The sequence below is a fragment of the Castor canadensis genome, chromosome 17, assembly GCF_047511655.1.
Source record: "Castor canadensis chromosome 17, mCasCan1.hap1v2, whole genome shotgun sequence".
Lineage (NCBI taxonomy): Eukaryota > Metazoa > Chordata > Mammalia > Rodentia > Castoridae > Castor > Castor canadensis.
Window position 1 is genome coordinate 69,768,008 of NC_133402.1, and position 18,615 is coordinate 69,786,622.

At 43.9% G+C, this 18,615-nt stretch overlaps 2 protein-coding genes across 16 annotated transcripts in view; one reads left to right on the forward strand and one right to left on the reverse strand.

Annotated features, from left to right (window-relative positions):
* Positions 1-893, reverse strand: part of P2ry14 (purinergic receptor P2Y14) — a 37,714-nt gene extending 36,821 nt beyond the window's left edge. The window contains exon 1 of one of the 2 annotated variants that reach the window (XM_074059766.1): positions 793-893. The gene's annotated coding sequence lies outside the window, so the exon portion shown is untranslated. The remainder of the gene's footprint in view (positions 1-792) is intronic. The other variant, XM_074059767.1, reaches the window with a different exon arrangement.
* Med12l (mediator complex subunit 12L) overlaps positions 1-18,615 on the forward strand; it is a 265,230-nt gene that overhangs the window by 130,735 nt on the left and 115,880 nt on the right. The gene's annotated exons all lie outside the window — the stretch shown is intronic.

An 18,615-nucleotide genomic window follows, 5' to 3' on the forward strand; every position in this document is an offset into this window, starting at 1 on the left:
TTTCAGTCCTAAAATTGATGAATATGTAAATTATGATTCACTTTTTTCTCCACTGTGTGAACTTCAATTAATTTTCTCCGTAGGATTAATTGTCCTTTCATAAAAACACACACTAGCTGGCTTGGTTGACGATGCTGACGTCTTAAGTCTGTGCTAATTTCCCTGTGAGTAACTTAACTTTATCTATCTAAAGTATTTTGAGGACTTTAGATGAGTAGTCTTAAGCCATAAGTAAGTAGCATATGAATTCAAATTTTTGCTATTCACAGGATATTTTTGCAGCTTATAATTCTCCTTTACGAAAAACATTTTATGATATGAGATAGGGTAAATTCTCCCAACAATGACAAAGACAAAAGCTTTTACCTATGTAATTATATGTACAAATACAATTCTGTGGCCGCACACATACAATTGCAAGAAACCCAAGTTCACACTCACTTAGAGGTGATGTTCTCACAATTGTCTTTGTAGTTTTGGGAAGCAATTTTGTTCCCCATTTACCAGCTTTGGAAATGTTTGTCCTGGATGAATACCTTTTAAGCAATTCCTTGGATATCTCTTCACTAGAGACGTATTTGACAGCCACAGTTGGAAACCCCAAATAATCATCACTGACGATATTTCACATTTGGATTCCAAGACTAGCATGGGCAAATATATTGGCCTACTAACCAATTGTAGTTGTCAGGCAGAAAATCACTTACCGAGAAGACCACAAATGGGGTCCTCCCATGCCACCCAGCGCAGAATGCTTCTAATGCTGAGTGGTTCACAGGGGGGGCTGCTTACCTGTGTCTAGCCCCCCATCCGCGAGTCAGCCAGTGCTCGTTTTGCAGTGTGCCTCAATGGAGGTTCCGGAGGAATTGCTTCCACAGGGCTCTTGCTCATCTTCAAGACTAGCTGAAAATCAGGAAGTTGCCAGAAAGCACGAGATGGGGTCGGCTGCCACCCTGCTGCACCAGGCAGTTAGCAAGTACTACAGGCCTGAGTGGAGACGAAGAAGAAAAGGAGGTACTGCGATCTGTGTGGACACTGGGCAGCCTCCGTGCTAGTTCTCTCCCTCCATACTGTGAACACAGCCCGGGTCTCCCCCAGTCCCTCACCCCCATTACCTTTTCTACATCTCCACGTGATCTGGTAAATGAACAGATGACCTATGTAGGTTTTCTTTTCTGAACTTTACCATCATCAGATGGCGCACATAGTAAGAGATGGAGACCGAGAATGGCTGTCCGACATGCCCTCCTCGGAGGGGCTCCTAACAGCCATGCAGTGCAGTCTGTCCACAGAAGTGAGTTTGAGTAAGGAAGCTCTTTGACACCAGGCCATATCTGTTAGAGAAGTGTCACTGTTGTTGCTTCTTCTCTGTTGACTTTTCCAAATTTAAACATTACTGATCACGAACAGGACATCAGGTAAACTCAGCGTGTTATTATTGTGCCAGGTTTGTGCTGCTTGTGTTGCTGCCCTGAAGGTGTTACGCCTTCAGTTCTTCTCAGACTCTGCAATGCCATTTGTATTGTTTTGAGGCCTTCCCTCTGGATAGAGTACAGCCATCCCTTGGTGTCCACAGCAAGACTGGTTCCAGGAATCTCTGTGGACACCAAAATCCACAGCTACTCAATCCCTTATGTAAAATGGAACAGTATTTTTGTAGAACCTACACACATCCTCCTGTGTATTATTTAATCATGTCTAGATTAGTTACAATACTTAACACAGTGTCGATGCAGTGTAAATAGTTGTTAGTGTATTGCTTATGGAATAGTAACAAAAATGTTCAGTGCAAATGTAATTTCTTTTTTTTCCATTTATTCATATGTGCATACAATGTTTGAGTCATTTCTCCCCACTACCCCCTACTCCCTCCCTCTCCCCCCCCTCACTTCCTGTCTCTCACTTCTAGGCAGAAACTGTTCTGCCCTTATCTCTAATTTTGTTGAAGAGAGAGTAGAAACCATAATAAGGACAAAGCATTTTTGCAAGTTGAGGTAAGGATAGCTATAAAGAGAGATTCCTAGCATTGCTTTCATGTACATATGTGTTACATTCTAAGCTGATTGTTCTCCAACTGACCTTTCCTGTAGTTCCTGATCCCTTCTCCTATTGGCCTCTGTCACTTTAAAGTTCCTGCATTAGTTCCTTTGCATTGAGGACATCAAATGCTATCATGTTTTTTGGGTTTCTTACCTATCCTCACCCCTCCCTTGCGTGCTCTCTCCCTATCATGTGACCAAGTCCAGTCCCCTTGCTGTGTTTGCCCTTGATCTAATGTCCACATATGAGGGAGAACATACGATTTTTGGTCTTCTGAGCCTGGCTGACCTCACTCAGAATGATGTTCTCCAGTCCATCCATTTACTTGCGAATGATAAGATTTCATTCTTCTTCATGGCTGCATAAAATTCCATTGTGTATAGATACCACATTTTCTTAATCCATTCGTCAGTGGTGGGGCATCTTGGCTGTTTCCATAACTTGGCTATTGTGAATAGTGCCGCAATAAACATGGGTGTGCAGGTGCCTCTGGAGTAACCTGTGTCACATTCGTTTGGGTATATCCCCAAGAGTGGGATTTCTGGATCATATGGCAGATCTATGTTTAGATTTTTAAGAAGCCTCCAAATATTTTTCAAGTGGTTGTACTAGTTTGCATTCCCGCCAGCAGCTCACAAGGGTTCCTTTTTTCCCCACATCTTCGCCAATACCTGTTGTTGTTGGTGTTTCTAACAATGGCTATTCTAACAGGGGTGAGGTGGAATCTTAGTGTAGTTTTAATTTGCATTTCCTTTATGGCTAGAGATGGTGAGCATTTTTTCATGTGTTTTTTTTGGCCATTTGAATTTCTTCTTTTGAGAAAGTTCTGTTTAGTTCACTTACCCATTTCTTTATTGGTTCATTAATTTTGGGAGAGTTTAGTTTTTTGAGTTCCCTATATATTCTGGTTGTTAGTCCTTTGATGTGTAGCTGGCAAATATTTTCTCTCACTCTGTGGGTGGTCTCTTCAGTTTAGAGACCATTTCTTTTGTTGAGCAGAAGCTTTTTAGTTTTATGAGGTCCCATTTGTCTATACTTTCTCTTAGTTGCTGAGCGGCTGGGGTTCTATAGAGGAAGTCCTTGTCTATACCTATTATTTCCAAAGTGTTTCCTAGTTTTTCCTGTACCAGCTTTAGAGTTTGGGGTCTGATATTAAGGTCCTTGATCCATTTTGAGTCAATACTAGTACAGGTGATAAACATGGATCTAGTTTCAGTTTCTTGCAGATGGATAGCCATTTTTCCCAGGAACATTTGTTGAAGAGGCTGTCTTTTCTCCATCATATATTTTTGGCACCTTTGTCAAAAATAAGGTGGGCATGGCTGTGTGGATTCATATCCAAGTCCTGTATTCTGTTCCACTGGTCTTCATGTCTGTTTTTGTGCCAGTACCATGCTGTTTTTATTGCTGTTGCTTTGTAATATAGTTTGAAGTCAGGTATTGTGATACCTCCTGCATTGCTCTTTTTGCTGAGTATTGCCTAGGCTATTTGCAGTCTTTTGTGTTTCCAAATGAATTTTAGGGTAGATTTTTCAATCTCTGTGATGAAAGTCATTGGGATTTTGATGGGAATTACATTAAACATGTAGATTTCTTTTGGCAGTATAGCCATTTTTATTATGTTGATTCTACCAATCCATGAGCATGGGAGATCTTTCCGTTTTCTGTAGTCTTCCTTGATCTCTTTCTTCAGGAGTTTGTAATTCTCCTTGTAGAGGTCATTCACATCCTTTATTAAGTTTACTCCTAGGTATTTGATTTTTTTTTTTTGAGGCTATTGTGAATGGAATTGTTTCCATATATTCCTTCTCAGTTTGTTGTTGGTGTATAGGAAAGCTAATGATTTTTGTAAGTGGATTTTGTATCCTGCCACCTTGCTGTAGCTGTTGATGGTGTTTAGGAGTTTTTGGGTAGAGTTTTTTGGGTCTTTAAGATATAGGATCATATTGTCTGCAAATAGGGATATTTTGACCATTTCTTTACCTATTTATATTCCTTTTATTTATTCTTTTGCCTTATTGCTCTGGCTAGGAATTCTAGTACTATGTTGAATAGGAGTGGGGATAGTGGGCACCCTCGTCTCTTTCCTGATTTTAGGGGAAACGGTTTCAGTTTTTCTCCATTAAGTATGATGTTGGGTATACATAATTTCTTTTTCAAATGTTTTTGATCCACGATTGCTTGAATCCCTGGATGCAGAACCCTTGATCAACTGCTCTAAGAAGTTGATCAGACTACAGCTGCAGACAAGTGCAAGATGACCCCTTCAATAACACAGTGCTCTTATCTGGGGTCCCTGCGACAGCCCTGGTGACAGCCAGCCTCTGAAGGCTCTTCCTGACATCTGCTGTCACCAAGTCCATCTAACCCAGGCCTTGCTGCAGCAGGAGCTGACAGATTGTCTGTGTGCATCGGGTTCTCAGCACCTAGTCAAGAAGCAGCAAGAACTATTTGGGTCTTGGGGGGTCTGGAGGATGAGTCTCCCCAACAGAACCAAGTGGAAAGCTTCCCCTGACCAGTTCTGGCTGCCAAAGACCTCTGCCTAAAGATCAATAGTGACTATGAAGTTTGTATGTGGGTCACAAAATGAAGTGCTTTCCGGAGAGAAGAAAATGGGTATGCTCTAGTCACTGCTCCATTTCTGAGGCCCCAAGCAGGGCCTGGCACGAAGTACACAAACAGCATCTCGAGAGCGCCTGGCATGCCAGCGCTCACAACGCGCTCTATCAATCCGTGCAACCCAACCACAAATGTGTAGGCTGTGTTTTTAAGGCAAACTGAACTTCAGACTTAAGTTGTCAGCCTACAACTTGGCAATGAAACCTGAGTGAATACGTTTGGAACATGGGAGCTTTACAAAGTTTCAGAACATTGCTTTCTTTCTGTTTTGAGTCACAAACTTTGATGAGGCCACAGCGCAGGAGGTGCTGTCGCTGTGACAGTCTCTGACTCACCCACCACCTGTTCCATTGCTCTGTAGCAATCCTCCACCTTTCCATGGGACGCTCCACACTATGGCTGACTGGACCGGGGAAGACTGGACCTGCTTGCTTTTCCTTCTGACTCTAGGAGTTGTGAAGTACATACTCAGGATAGCCTTGCGGGTGGTCTACATGAGACAGGAGACCCTGTGTGAGACAGGCAGGAGTGGTGGGAATATGAGGAGGTATCATCTGGCCCAGGCCCACTGTTGTCTTCACCTCCGGTGGCCCTGTGTAGTCCAGAACACAAGTACTGAGTGCATACTCTGTTCTAGACACACTGTTTTCACTCACCGAGTCCTCAAGCAACTCTCTGCACTGGGTAGGTTCCACACTGTCTCTGGGTCCTCCGTTTTCTTAATAGATGAGGAAACTGAAGTGTGCACTGGTTCTGACCTTTTATGCCTCCTCTGATTTTACATGTTGGTCTCCAGATCCCATCTCTACAAACCTGGTGTCCTAACACCGTGTGGGCTAACATACAACTAGACTAGTGCTCTGTATTTTGCTTGTGAATCACCTGCTTACTACCTCTGTTTCGTGGCGTTATTGGCAGGTAGCAGGGCAAGGAGGCAGGGAGGGGACTGCCAGGTATTCCCTCAGAAGAAAAGCCCTTTTTCTAGAAGGAAAGCCCTTCTACAGAGGTTGGATCAAGGCACAGACAAGCGTGTGCTTTCACAGCCAGTATACACAGCAGCCCTATGGAGTAACTGCTGCTAATTTCAGAGGTGAGAAAAGAGTGCTTCAGAAAACTGAAATGGTCCAAGCTAGAAGGTGGTGGGACTAGGCTCAGAACAGCTTTTTCCCTCTGAGTTGAGGGCTCCTTTCCGGTCTAGCTGCTCTTAAAACCAGATGAACAGCAGGCACTGATGTGTGAAGCATCTGAGAGTGCCGTATCCCAGGACGTTTTTGTTGGAACATGGTGAGAGTGCATTTTCTCATAAGAATTCTGATGATTTTGTGCACACATAAAATTTTACTTTGAGAAGGGAAATGTAGAGTGAGCCTGGCGAGGGAAATAGTGTGATGATGATAATTGAAGAAGCCACGGCAAGTGATGGAGCCTCTGGGAAAGGCAGCTCCTGCCCTGGAATGGGGGAATAACTTGGTGAATTAAATTGCATTTTCTTTTTTTGGGGGGGGCAGTAATGGGGTTTGAACTCAGGGACTTGTGCTTGCCAGGCAGGTGCTCTACCACTTGAGCAGCCCAAGACTGCATTTCTTAAGATAGGACGTCTGTTTTAGTAGAGTTTGGCCATAGGCCCTTACTAATGGGGAGAGTCAGTTTGTGGTTGAGGGACTTTAAAGGGAGAAACTCCTGGTGCTATTGCCTCTTCCTGCTGGGCCTTTGGACAGTTCTCATTGCCCTTGTCACTTGTAGACTCTCAAGAAGTTCTCTCTGGCTTTTTAGGGCCATAGTTTCCATTCCTGACAGCTTCCAGAAGTTTTTGCTGTGTGGGTTTGTTATGGTTTGGATATGAAGTATCCCCATAGGCTCCTGTGTTGAGGGTTCGTTGCCAGCTGATGTGTTTTTGGGAAGTGAGCAGATCCTAAGGACTCTGACGTAATCAATGCATTTAGACCTTGATGGATTCATGGTGTGATGACATTAGTGGGAGATGGGGCCTAGTTGAGGATGCGAGTCTCATCTACAAAGATGGACTCTGTCCCTGGCCCTTTCCTCTCTCTGCTCCTGACCACAATGAGGTGAGCATCTCTGCATGGCCACAGTTCTCCACCCTGAAACAGTGGAGCCAAGGGGCCGTGGACTGAGTCCTCCAAAACTGTGAGCCAAAGTACATCTTTCCTCCTTCAAATTGTTTCTCTCAGGTACTTGTCACTGTGATGAAAAAACTGACACAAGATTCTAAGACACCTGCCCACTCCACTTCAAAGGAACTGAATTGGAACCCTTGTGTTTTGGGCTGGGGAATTGATGTTTTCAAAAGGATCAAGGTAATTTAGAAACATGGCCAGGTGTAAGGATCCCTGCCTACCTGTTTTGTTCCTATACTTGAAGGAACTTTTATCTCCCAAACAGGAGCCCTACTTTCCCACTTTACCTGTCTTTAGTTACTTATCCATAGCTTTGGATGCCTATGTGAAATGTGATGGTCAGGGTGCTAGTAGGTGGTTGCAGTGAGAAAGAGAGAGGGAGAGGGAGGGGTGCTCAGAAGGGGAAGGATGGGTAGAGAAGCCACATATTAACAAACCACAAGGAGGAGGAAAGGCCGGGCAGGGCTTGCACCAGGAGACCTGTGATGTCTGAGTTCTCCAGGGGCATTTAGCTTCCCACAAGTTGAGGATCCTTTACCTGAAATGCTTGGGACCAAAGCATTTCTTCAGATACTGGAATTTGGTCAGATTTTAGAATAGAATTTACAGGTTGGGCATCCCTAATCTGAAAATCTGAAACTTTATGAACATTGTGTTGGTGTTCAAAAAGTTTTGGGCTTTGGAGTGTTTTGAATTAGGGATGTGCAACCTGTAATTTGGCCTGCCTGTCTTCCCTCAGCAGTTTTCCCTTAGCTTGTCAGCAGACATTACTACTTCTTAGCAAGAAGGTCTTGGGAATAGAATCTTCTTCTATTTGTGCAGCTTCTCCTGTGACTCACCTCAAGTGTGGAACTTATGGAAACATGGGTATATTTCAGAACAATGCAAGAGAGTTCCACGCAGGATTAAAAACTGGCTGGGCTTCCATCTTGTTTTCCATAAGGTTGATGCAGGGCAGCATGTGGTTTGTGGTTATGATTAAATTTAAAGAATAGCTTGTATACAGTTTTCTCTTAGAATTAGACATAAGTATCTTATTTGTTGCTTGAAAAATATTCTAGCTTGGCAAACTATTCATTGATTTTACTTTGATGTGTTTTTAAAATTAGGTATTTTATGATGTTTAGCAACATAAAATAACTTGGCTTTAGTCAACACTAGACATTAGGCAGAATATAAAATAACTGATAATAAGATAATAATTATAATAAAATAAGAGAGGGCACAGTCCCATCTTCTCAGACTGTTACTATCCAAAAAATACAAAAAACATGGGTGCAGTGTCTCATTCTTCCCCCCCCCCTTCCTTATCCCTCCTTCCTTATTCTCCCTTACCCCTCACTACCTGGCAGAAACTATTTTGCCCTTATCTCTAATTTTGTTGTAGAGAGAGTATAAGCAATAATAGGAAGGAACAAGGGGTTTTGTGAGTTGAGATAAGGATAGCTATACAGGGAGTTGACTCACATTAATTTCCTGTGCGTGTGTGTTACCTTCTAGGTTAATTTTTCTTGAATTAACCTTTTCTTTAGTTCCTGGTCCCCTTCTCCTATTGGCCTCAGTTGCTTTAAGGTATCTGCTTTAGTTTCTCTGCAATGAGGGCAACAAATGCTATCTAGTTTTTTAGGTGTCTTACCTATCCTCACCCCTCCCTTGTGTGCTCTCGCTTTTGTCATGTGCTCATAGTCCAATCCCATTGTTGTGTTTGCCCTTGATCTAATGTCCACATATGAGGGAGAACATACGATTTTTGGTCTTTTGGGCCAGGCTAACCTCACTCAGAATGATGTTCTCCAATTCCATCCATTTACCAGCGAATGATAACATTTCGTTCTTCTTCATGGCTGCATAAAATTCCATTGTGTATAGATACCACATTTTCTTAATCCATTCGTCAGTGGTGGGGCATCTTGGCTGTTTCCATAACTTGGCTATTTTGAATAATGCCATAATAAACATGGGTGTGCAGGTGCCTCTGGAGTAACCTGTGTCACAGTCTTTGGGTACATCCCCAAGAGTGGTATTGCTGGATCAAATGGTAGATCAATATTTAGCTTTTTAAGTAGCCTCCAAATTTTTTTCCAGAGTAATTGTACTAGTTTGCATTCCCACCAACAGTGTAAGAGGGTTCCTTTTTCCCCGCATCCTCGCCAACACCTGTTGTTGGTGGTGTTGCTAATGATGGCTATTCTAACAGGGGTGAGGTGGAATCTTAGTGTGGTTTTAATTTGCATTTCCTTTATTGCTAGTGATGGTGAGCATTTTTTCATGTGTTTTCTGGCCATTTGAATTTCTTTTGAGAAAGTTCTGTTTAGTTCACTTGGCCATTTCGTTATTGGTTCATTAATTTTTGGAGAATTTATTTTTTTAAGTTCCCTGTATCTTCTGGTTATCAGTCCTTTGTCTGATGTGTAGCTGGCACATATTTTCTCCCACTCTGTGGGTGTTCTCTTCAGTTTAGAGACCATTTCTTTTGTTGAGCAGAAGCTTTTTAGTTTTATGAGGTCCCATTTACCTATGCTATCTCTTAAATACTGTGCTGCTAGGGTTCAATTGAGAAAGTTCTTATCTATACCTATAAATTCCAGAGTATTTCCTACTCTTTCCTGTACCAACTTTAGAGTTTGGGGTCTGATATTAAGATCCTTGATCCATTTTGAGTTAATACTAGTATAGGGTGATATACATGGATCTAGTTTCAGTTTTTTGTGGACTGCTAACCAGTTTTCCCAGCAGTTTTTGTTGAAGAGGCTGTCTTTTCTCCATTGTATATTTTTAGTACCTTTGTCAAAGACAAGTTGGTTATAGTTGTGTGGCTTCATATCTGGGTCCTCTATTCTGGTTCCAGTGGTCTTCATGTCTGTTTTTGTGCCAGTACCATGCTGTTTTTATTGTAATTGCTTTGTAATATAGTTTGAAGTCAGGTATTGTGATACCTCTTGCATTGTTCTTTTGACTGAGTATTGCCTTGGCTATTTGTGGCCTCTTGTGTTTCCATATAAATTTCACAGTAGATTTTTCAGTCTCTTTAATGAGTGTCACTAGAATTTTGATGGGAATTGCATTAAACATTGGATGCCTATAGGTTGATAATTGCTATTTCCTTTTGGTCTATTTCCCCTTTTATTAGTATGGAATGTCCTTCTTTATCTCATTTGATCAATGTAGGTTTGAAGTCTACTTTGTCAGAGATAAGTATTGCTACTCCTGCCTGTTTTCAGGGGCCATTGGCTTAGTAAATCTTCTTCCAGCCTTTCATCCTTAGCCTATGCTTATTTCTGTTGGTGAGATGAGTCTCCTGCAAGCAACAAATTGTTGGATCTTCCTTTTTAATCCATTTCGTCAAGTGGTGCCTTTTGATGGGGGAATTAAGTCCGTTAACATTAAGTGTTAGTACTGATAGGTAAGTGGTGATTCCTGTCATTTAGTTGTCTTAGTTGTTTGAAGGTTTGGTTGTATGTACCTAAGTTGAGGTTACTCTCTACTGTCTTGCTTTTTCTTTTCCTGTAGTTTGGTGCTGCCTGTCTTTTCATGGTTAAGTTGGGTTTCACTTTCTGTGTGCAGAATCCCTTGAAGAATCTTTTGTAGTGGTGGCTTTGTGGTCACATATTGTTTTAGTTTCTGCTTATCATGGAAGACTTTTATTGCTCCATCTATTTTGAATGATAGTTTTGCTGGGTAGAGTATCCTGGGGTTGAAGTTATTTTCATTCAGTGCCCGGAAGATCTCACCCCATGCTCTTCTTGCTTTTAATGTTTCTGTTGAGAAGTCTGCTGTGATTTTGATGGGTTTACCTTTGTATGTTATTTGTTTTTTCTCTCTTACAGCCTTCAGTATTCTTTCTTGGGTCTCTGTATTTGTTGTTTTAATGATGATATGCCGTGGGGTAGTTCTATTTTGATCTGGTCTGTTTGGTGTCCTGGAGGCCTCTTGCATCTGTGTGGGAATAGATTTCTCTAGATTTGGGAAATTTTCCGTTATTATTTTGTTGAATATATTATGCATTTCCTTTGCTTGCACCTCTTCTCCTTCTTCAGTGCCCATGATTCTCAGGTTTGGTCTTTTGATGGAGTTGGTGAGTTCTTGCATTTTCTTTTCACAGGTCTTGAGTTGTTTGTTTAATAGTTCTGCGGTTTTTCCTTTAATTACCATTTCATCTTCAAGTTCTGAGATTCTGTCTTCTGTTTGTTCTGTTCTGCTGGGTTGGCCTTCCGTTTTGTTTTGAAATTGTTTCATTCTTTTTTCTGAGGTTTTCCATATCCTGGGTGGTTTCCTCTTTAATGTTGTCTATTTTTGTCCTGAGTTCATTTATCTCTTTATTAATCGTGTTCTGTGTTTCACTTTGGTGTTTATACAGTGCTTCTATGGTTTCCTTTATTTCTTCGTTTGCTTTTTCAAATTCTCTGTTTTTGTTGTCTTGGAATTTCTTGAGTGTCTCCTGTACATTTTGGTTGACCCTATCCAGTATCATCTCTATAAAATTCTCATTGAGTACCTGTAGTATTTCTTCTTTTAGATTATTCTTGTGGGCTTCATTGGGTCCTTTGGCATCGTTTATCTTCATTTTGTTGGAGTGTGGATCTGAGTATCTGTTTTCTTCATTCCCCTCTGGTTCCTGTACTAATTTTTTGCTGTGGGGAAACTGGTTTCCCTGTTTTTTCTGTCTTCCTGTCATTGCCCTTGGTATTGTTACTGTCCCTGTACTGTGTACAATTAAGTATTTTATAGCTTGTAATAATAACAATGGTGATATTTAGAATGGAAGGGTGAGAGGAGAGGGAAAGCAAAGAAGTTAAAGAAAAATGGAAAAACAAACAAAAGTTTCAAAGACATAAACAGGAAGAGATAGTATACTAATCAACAGTAAGCTGAAAGGGCATTAGAGAGACAGAGAGAGGATTGAAAAAAAAGAAAGTCTCCATGTTCAAATGCAATAAAGTTTCAGTCTTAATAATTTTGGTGTTAGTCCCTCAGTCTCCAATCCTAAAGATGGTGTCTCAGAAGTAGTTCTGTTGTTGTCTCATCAAAGGGGAAAAAAACAACAACAACAAAAACATAAAAACCCCAAAATACCACAAAGTGTCCCAAGTTCAAATGCAATCCAGTTTCAGTAAGTTTTTCAGTATGCAGGTGTAGTTTGGTTGTTATCTCATCAAAGGAAGAGGGAAAAAAAAAATAATTGGGAGACAGCTTTGTGAATGTCTATCTGCGGCTGTGGCTCAGCTGCCAGCTGCTGTCACCCTGCTGTTGCTGGAGGCGTTATTTATGCAGATCTCTGGGGTGAGCTTAGCACTCACCTGGCCCCAGCAGGCTTTGTTTATTTAGAGTTCTCCTGGGCTTGACCACCACTGTTACAAGTTTTCCCCTCTCCAAGCACACTGGGGGAGGTGACACTGCACCAGCTTTCTCAGGCCGAAGTGTTTATTTACAGCTCACGTGGGAAGTGGATCTTCCCCCTTCTCCTGTGGAGTTTTCCTCCCACTGCCGCTTTTACAAGCTTTCCTGCTCCTGGTTGCTGGGTGCCGCCGCTCCTGCTTTCTCCAGCCGGCTTGTTGCGAGGGATTTCCCTTCCCCACCTCTTCCGCGCTCAAGGAGCCTCGCTGTCTTTGCTACGTGTCTTTTTTTGTTGTTGTTGCTTATTATTCAGGTTTTCTTTTTTCTTTTTTCCCCGGGTGTGGGTCTGTCTGTCCAGGGGGCTATGCTGATCTGGCCCAGGGTTGTTTTGTGAGTACCGCATATCGCTTAGCTCACCTTGTGGTCTGCGTCTTCCCAAGCCGTCTGGGCGTAGGCAACTGGCGGTGCGGGAGCCCTCCTGGTTTCTCCACTTACCATGGAGTGGGGATGCTATGCGCAGGTTGAGGGTGTGGAGGGGTCAATTTTGCCTCTTCTCGGTGGTTTTTCCTGTAAGGTGTATCTCCAGTGTCTCTCCAAGATTTTACTTTAGGAAGCACGCTTTCTGCTTCCTCACTCTAGTTGCCATCTTGGAATCCAGTGTCTCATTCTTATAATCCTAACAATTACTCAGGAGATGGAGACCAGGGTGACTGAGATTTGAGGCTAGCCTGAGTAAAAAGTTTGCAAGTCCTATTTCAACCAATAAAAAGTTGGTTGTGGTGGTGCACACCTGTCATCTCAGCTGTGTGGAAAGTGCAAATAGGAGGATCTCGGTCCAGGCTGGCCTGGACATAAACACAAGACCCTATTAGAAAAGTACCTCAAGCAAAAAGAGCTGGGGGGTATGGTCAAGAGCTAGTGTCTGCCTAGCAGGCACAGGGCCCTGAGTTAACACCCCAGTATTGCCAAAGAAGAAAAGAAAAAGAAAAAGCTAACATAGTTACTGTTTATTTTCTTTCCGTGGCGTTTTGATGTATGCTAAAGCAGTTCATTGTTCACTCACCATGTTCCTGTTTCCTTTTGTGGAATCATGACGTTAACGTACGTGAGGATGTGGCCGGTGCTGGTGCTCTGTGCCATGAGTGTGGCCCTGGCCTAGGCCCAGCACTGTGGAGTTCCACCCTGGCTAGTTGGCTGTCAGGACCCTTCCCTATACCTGGTCTGACTGCCACACAAACTGGCCTGATGTGTCCACAGATGACACACTGCCTTGTCTGCAGCCATGCTTCCAGGCCGGGCCCTGCCTTGCTTGTCATGAGTCGTGCTATATGAAAACATCTCAGGTGTGTCCTGCTCTAGATAGGGAAATTAGCACATGAAATCCAAAAATATGTCTGTTGTTTCTGGTCACTTACCATCTAGCCTGTTAGCTTTTGCCCGTAAAAGCTAGCATTTTTACATTTTGATTCCATAGATGGCCCATTTTTTTCTTTACCCCAAAGCCCAACTATGCGCACCTTTTTTTCTTTGGGTGGGGAGAGACCCAGGGCCTTTTGCATGCTAGACAGGCACTCTGCCACTGAGCTACACTGCCAGCTTTTGTGCAGTTCTTCACATTACGCATTTTAAAATCTTTTCTTAAAGTAAACATAAAAACAACTTTGTTCATTGCCCCATGCCAGCTTTTCTGCTGTTGCTTCACTCCTGCACCCTCTCTTGTCCTCACCTGCTGTTTTGGAGACTCCTTCACTCGAGCCTTGTGTAGATGGAACACATTCTTTTTCATAGCTTTTTAGTATTCCATAATTATGTCACCAGTGCCCGCCGATGGATGTTTAGATGACAGGGAATTATTTTACCTGTATAGTAGCCATTTACTGGGTTGCATGATTTCGATAGATTTAAAGGCAGGTTTTGCACGCATGTGATTCACAGTGGCGAGTGTTCATAGGTGATGGGTGATGAGTAGACAGGGTCTAAATGGACCTTGAGAAGTACTGTGGGATGACAGCACAGATGACTGTAGTGCTGGCCCAATAGGGCCGTTATGCGGGTGTACCAAGCGCACAGCTGCTTGTTGCAAGTGATGGTGCTGCCCTCCATGGGCCCTGGAGCAGCTGCCATCTGCAGTGCTGTCTGCTGGACGGCTCTTCTGTTGCTTGTGGGTGGCCTAGTTATATTAAAGGAGCTGTGTGAGTGAGCAAGGTGTAGAAAGGCATGGCAGGGCAGGGTGTGAAGTGGGCAGGGGGTCTTCACTGCCCTGCCATGTCCGAGAAGCTTATGAACCCATATGCCATGAGATTTGGGGGGGGGGTGTAGTAAGATAATAAAAAATGTGCATTTAAAAATGTAGCCTGTCTGAAAAGCATCCAGTCCGGAGGGTGCCTTTGTGTGTTTCCCAGTGTGAAGTGTTAAATCACGTCACCTGGTCTGCTGTGTTAGCGTGGTGGGAATGGTGGGGAAGCATAATAACTGTGTGCTGTCAGACACCTGTCTCTTGAGGTTTCTGTGACTTGATGAGGGGCCAGAGGTCATCCTTGCTTAGCACCTTTCCTTTAGCCAAGCACAGGGGGAAACAGGTGTGAATTGTCACCACCTTTTGGCAGATGGAAAGAAGTAACAGCTCATAAATGAATTCTGCGTCACTATTGTTAGATTGAGCCTTAAGATATTAGTAGAGTCAGAGTTTAGAAATTTTCTTAATTGTTACAGAACTGAAAACTCCCACACATGCATTTTCTCTCTCCCTTTTTTTTTTTTTGGGTGGTACTGGAGTTTGAACTCAGGGCCTTGTGCTTGCCAGGCAGGTGCTGTACTCTTTGAGCTGCACCCCCAGATCCCCTCCTTTTGTCTCCAGTGTCCACTACCGCAAGAGGTACTCAGAAGTGTCTGTTGAGTGAATGTATGCCATCCAGATATTAGGTAAATGGAATGTTCCCCAACTCTGTACTCTAGTTCTGTAAGTAATGGTAATGAGATGATGGAACAAATCTGAACACAGTGATTCTGAATGCTTCAAAAATATTATCCCAGGGTCACTAAACCATCTCAGCACTCTTGTCTATGCACCTAGAGCCTCTTTTTGTAGGGACCTGGCACACTTGATGACTCACTCTGAGACAGACAGCTCAGAGGCGGCAGCACTTTATCAGAGGGTTTACTTACTTAGCACTCTTCCTGCTGATGGAGTGAGTCAGGAGAAAGGACCCTGGTGAGTCGCCGAGTGTCTGCCCCAGTCAGAGAGCTTCAGGGAGGTAGCCGTAGATGAGCTTCCCAGAGCTGTTCTGGCCAGCAGAGGCCACTTGTTCATGCTGTGATGTGTGGGAGGAGCACAGCTCAGCAAGTTCAGGGGAAGGGCTTGTGGTGTGGACACTGGAGGGAACGTGGCTGAGGGCTACCTGCAATCGGAGCTGCTCTGTCCAGTGATGACGGGCACGGGTGTGCATGCATGTTGACCACCGAGCAAGACATGCCTGACACTGTGTGGAAGGACTCTGTGCATGCATGTGTGTGTTGACCCACAGAGCAAGCCATGTCAGACGCTGCATATAAACAGCCTTCTCCTGCCCGGCAAACCAATGTTAGCTAAGCACGTTTGTTTGTAATTCCAGATAGTGTGAGGGCTGTGTGGTAGTCCTTGGAATGTTAACTTTCTTGGTGGATGGATTGAGAATTTGTGTTTTTAGGCAATTAATGCTGCTGAGAGCTGCCTAGTAATCTGAGTGCAGCTGGGCACAGTGGCTTATGCGGGAGGTGGAGATCGCAAGGGTAAAAAGTTAGTGAAATCCCATTTCAGCAAACAAGTTGGGTGTGTGGTGGTGCACACCTGTAACCTCCAGTACATAGAAGGTCTGAGGCTTTATTTCTGAAAAATAAACCACACAGGGCTGGGAGCATGGTAGAGGACTTGCCTAGCAACACAAGGCCCCAAGTTAAAACCCCAGCACAGCCCAAAACCCAAAATCAGTGCAACAGTTATTCTTACGGCTTTATTTGGACCAGCTGGTTTAATCAAACTGAAAAAACAGTGAGGCACATCTCTGTATTTGGTCTTGAATGGGCCACTCACAGGACAGCTGCACTTGTGCACCTGTGTGATGCTTGTGACCACCAGGTGGTGCTGTGGTGTGCGGCTCCAGTCTCATCCCCATCTCTCACCCAGTAGGAGGTGCGGCTGATGAGGTCCTGTGCTGGAGTCCTCATCAGTGGGATTAGTGCTCTAGTGAAAAAGCCCAAGGAAGCCTTATTTCCTCCTCCACCCTGTGAGCCTCAGGGATGCCGTCTGTGAGGAACAGGCCCTCATCAGACACCAGATCTGCCTGAGCCTTGGCCTTGACCTCTCAGCCTCCAGATCCTCCTCCGCTGATTGAGGTATTTTGTTACAGCAGCAGGAAGGAAGTAAGACAAGCATGTGGAGAGGCTGTGTGGCCTCATTGACTTTCAGAAGGAACCACGTTGCAAAGAGTCAAAATTGAGCCTTCTGTGCCATGCAGGACAGGAGGGTTAACCCAGAGCCCATGCTCTCCATGCAGGGACACCAGCCGCCCTGAGGAGAATCACACCCGGCAGGTGGAGGGTAGGGTGCCCTTGTGGCTCTGCCTCCTGCTCAGTGTGTTTTGTCTTGGGTTCCTGGAGCCATTTCCTGGAAGTTTGAATTGCAGCCAAAGCCTCTGGAGACAGTGTGCAGTTACCTGAGCATGAATTTTGTCCCTAGAGGCAATAGTGTTAAGATTTGTGAGGATTTTGATTTGGGAGAGGAGGGGCAATATAAATTAGAATTTAGGTTGCAGATTCCTCCTGGAAACAGAAGCCAACAGAAGTATTCAGAAGTGGGTTGCCTTCTTTCTTGTGGCATTAATGTCCTAAGCAACAAGTGCTTACTCAGAAAGCCATTTGCCCACCCTCCCAGGAAACATACCTTAGAGGCTTTTGTTGACTGGCTGTGGATCCGGTAGCCAGGGGTTCACCGCTGTGCATGCTGATGGGAGGCGGCTTCACAGTGTGGGCTCTCCTTGGTGAGATGGCCCAGTCCATCAAATCCCTCTTCTGTGCCCACACTGCTTGTTTTTGAGGTGACACAACACTGATATAGTCATGTGTTTATGCATGTGTCCTGAGGAGGGGACCGTATGCGCTCATTCTCCCATACTGGTCCCCTCCACACCTGCTGTGCCGGCTCCATAAGTGACGTTCACTTGCAAAAGTGTCTGGGTTTGACAGTAAAGTATGTGGTCATGCTAACTGTGAGGGAATCAAATGATGAGAAGTTCATGACTAGTTTAACTTACTGTTCACTTAACAGTGAGTAGTATTGAATGACTATTATGTAATATATTGAGATAGCTTCCCAACTTATCCCAGACCTTATCTGCAAGTGTGTTAATAGCATTTGCTAACATAAACAAGCAGCCAGGCTTTAGGCAATTATCAGAAATACCTTGAGGGATACATTGATTTCAATGTTGAGCTGTGGTTAAATCCTGAGTTTCTGGAGCCAGGTTGCCAGCCATGGACCATTACTGGCTGTGCTGCCTTGAGGAGCTTCACCTCTGACTAGGAACGAGGCTATTGCTTCTTCATGGGTTGCTTGTGTGCATTAGATGGATGGAAGGCTGAGATCAGGTCCTGGTACTCAGAGAGTGCTCAGAAAGCATAAGCTGTGTTCATTTCAGTAGACAATAACTTGTCAGTGTTAGAAGCACTAGAATTGAGTATGCAGAGGACTGGGAAGAAGCAGGAATGTCATTACCTTGACATTTAAAATCATGGTGGTGCCTGCCCAACTCCAGAACCCTTGGTCACCCACTAAACTACAGAGCTGCAGGGCCGAGGCCTGCCTGTCCATTGTTTCTGAGGGGGTATCGGTAGCATCCGGCGTTAGGGTTGTTACTGGTAATGAGGAAAAGAGGGGATTCAATTCCAGTTCAGGTATCTGGGTGGGGGCTGTTCACCAAGTTCAAGGTTGGGAGCCTCTGTGAAAAGTGGGAAAGGAGGTGAGGCAGCCCTGGTAACAGCGTGGACTTGGAAACTCGCCCATCTCCATCAGCCTTCGCCGTCCACTTCATGTCCTCACTGTGTGCCCTTGTTTGTAGTGTACACAGGATGGTTGTGAGGATCAAGAAAATATATGACTGTAAATCGCTGTGGGCAGTGACTGGTGAGCACTGTGTGAGAGTTTATCATTGTTATCCTTGGTTTGTAACTTGTCACCTTAGGACTTTTTTTGTTTTGTTTTCTGCGAGGTCTCTCACTCTGTTTCTGTATAATTGCCTTTCAGATAGCATCTGGAGAAAGCATTCAGGTTCAAGGTAGGCATCTTTGTGTGTGAAGCTTGTATATGGATTTCTGGAAAATCATAAACCAATGAAGTAAATTGGCAAGTGGGAGTGAACAAATTGCCTTATTTATTAATTTGAGAACATTGTTCAGTCCCTCTCCAAATGTGTTTAGCACTTACTGTCAGCAGAAGGCCTGGATTTCCATA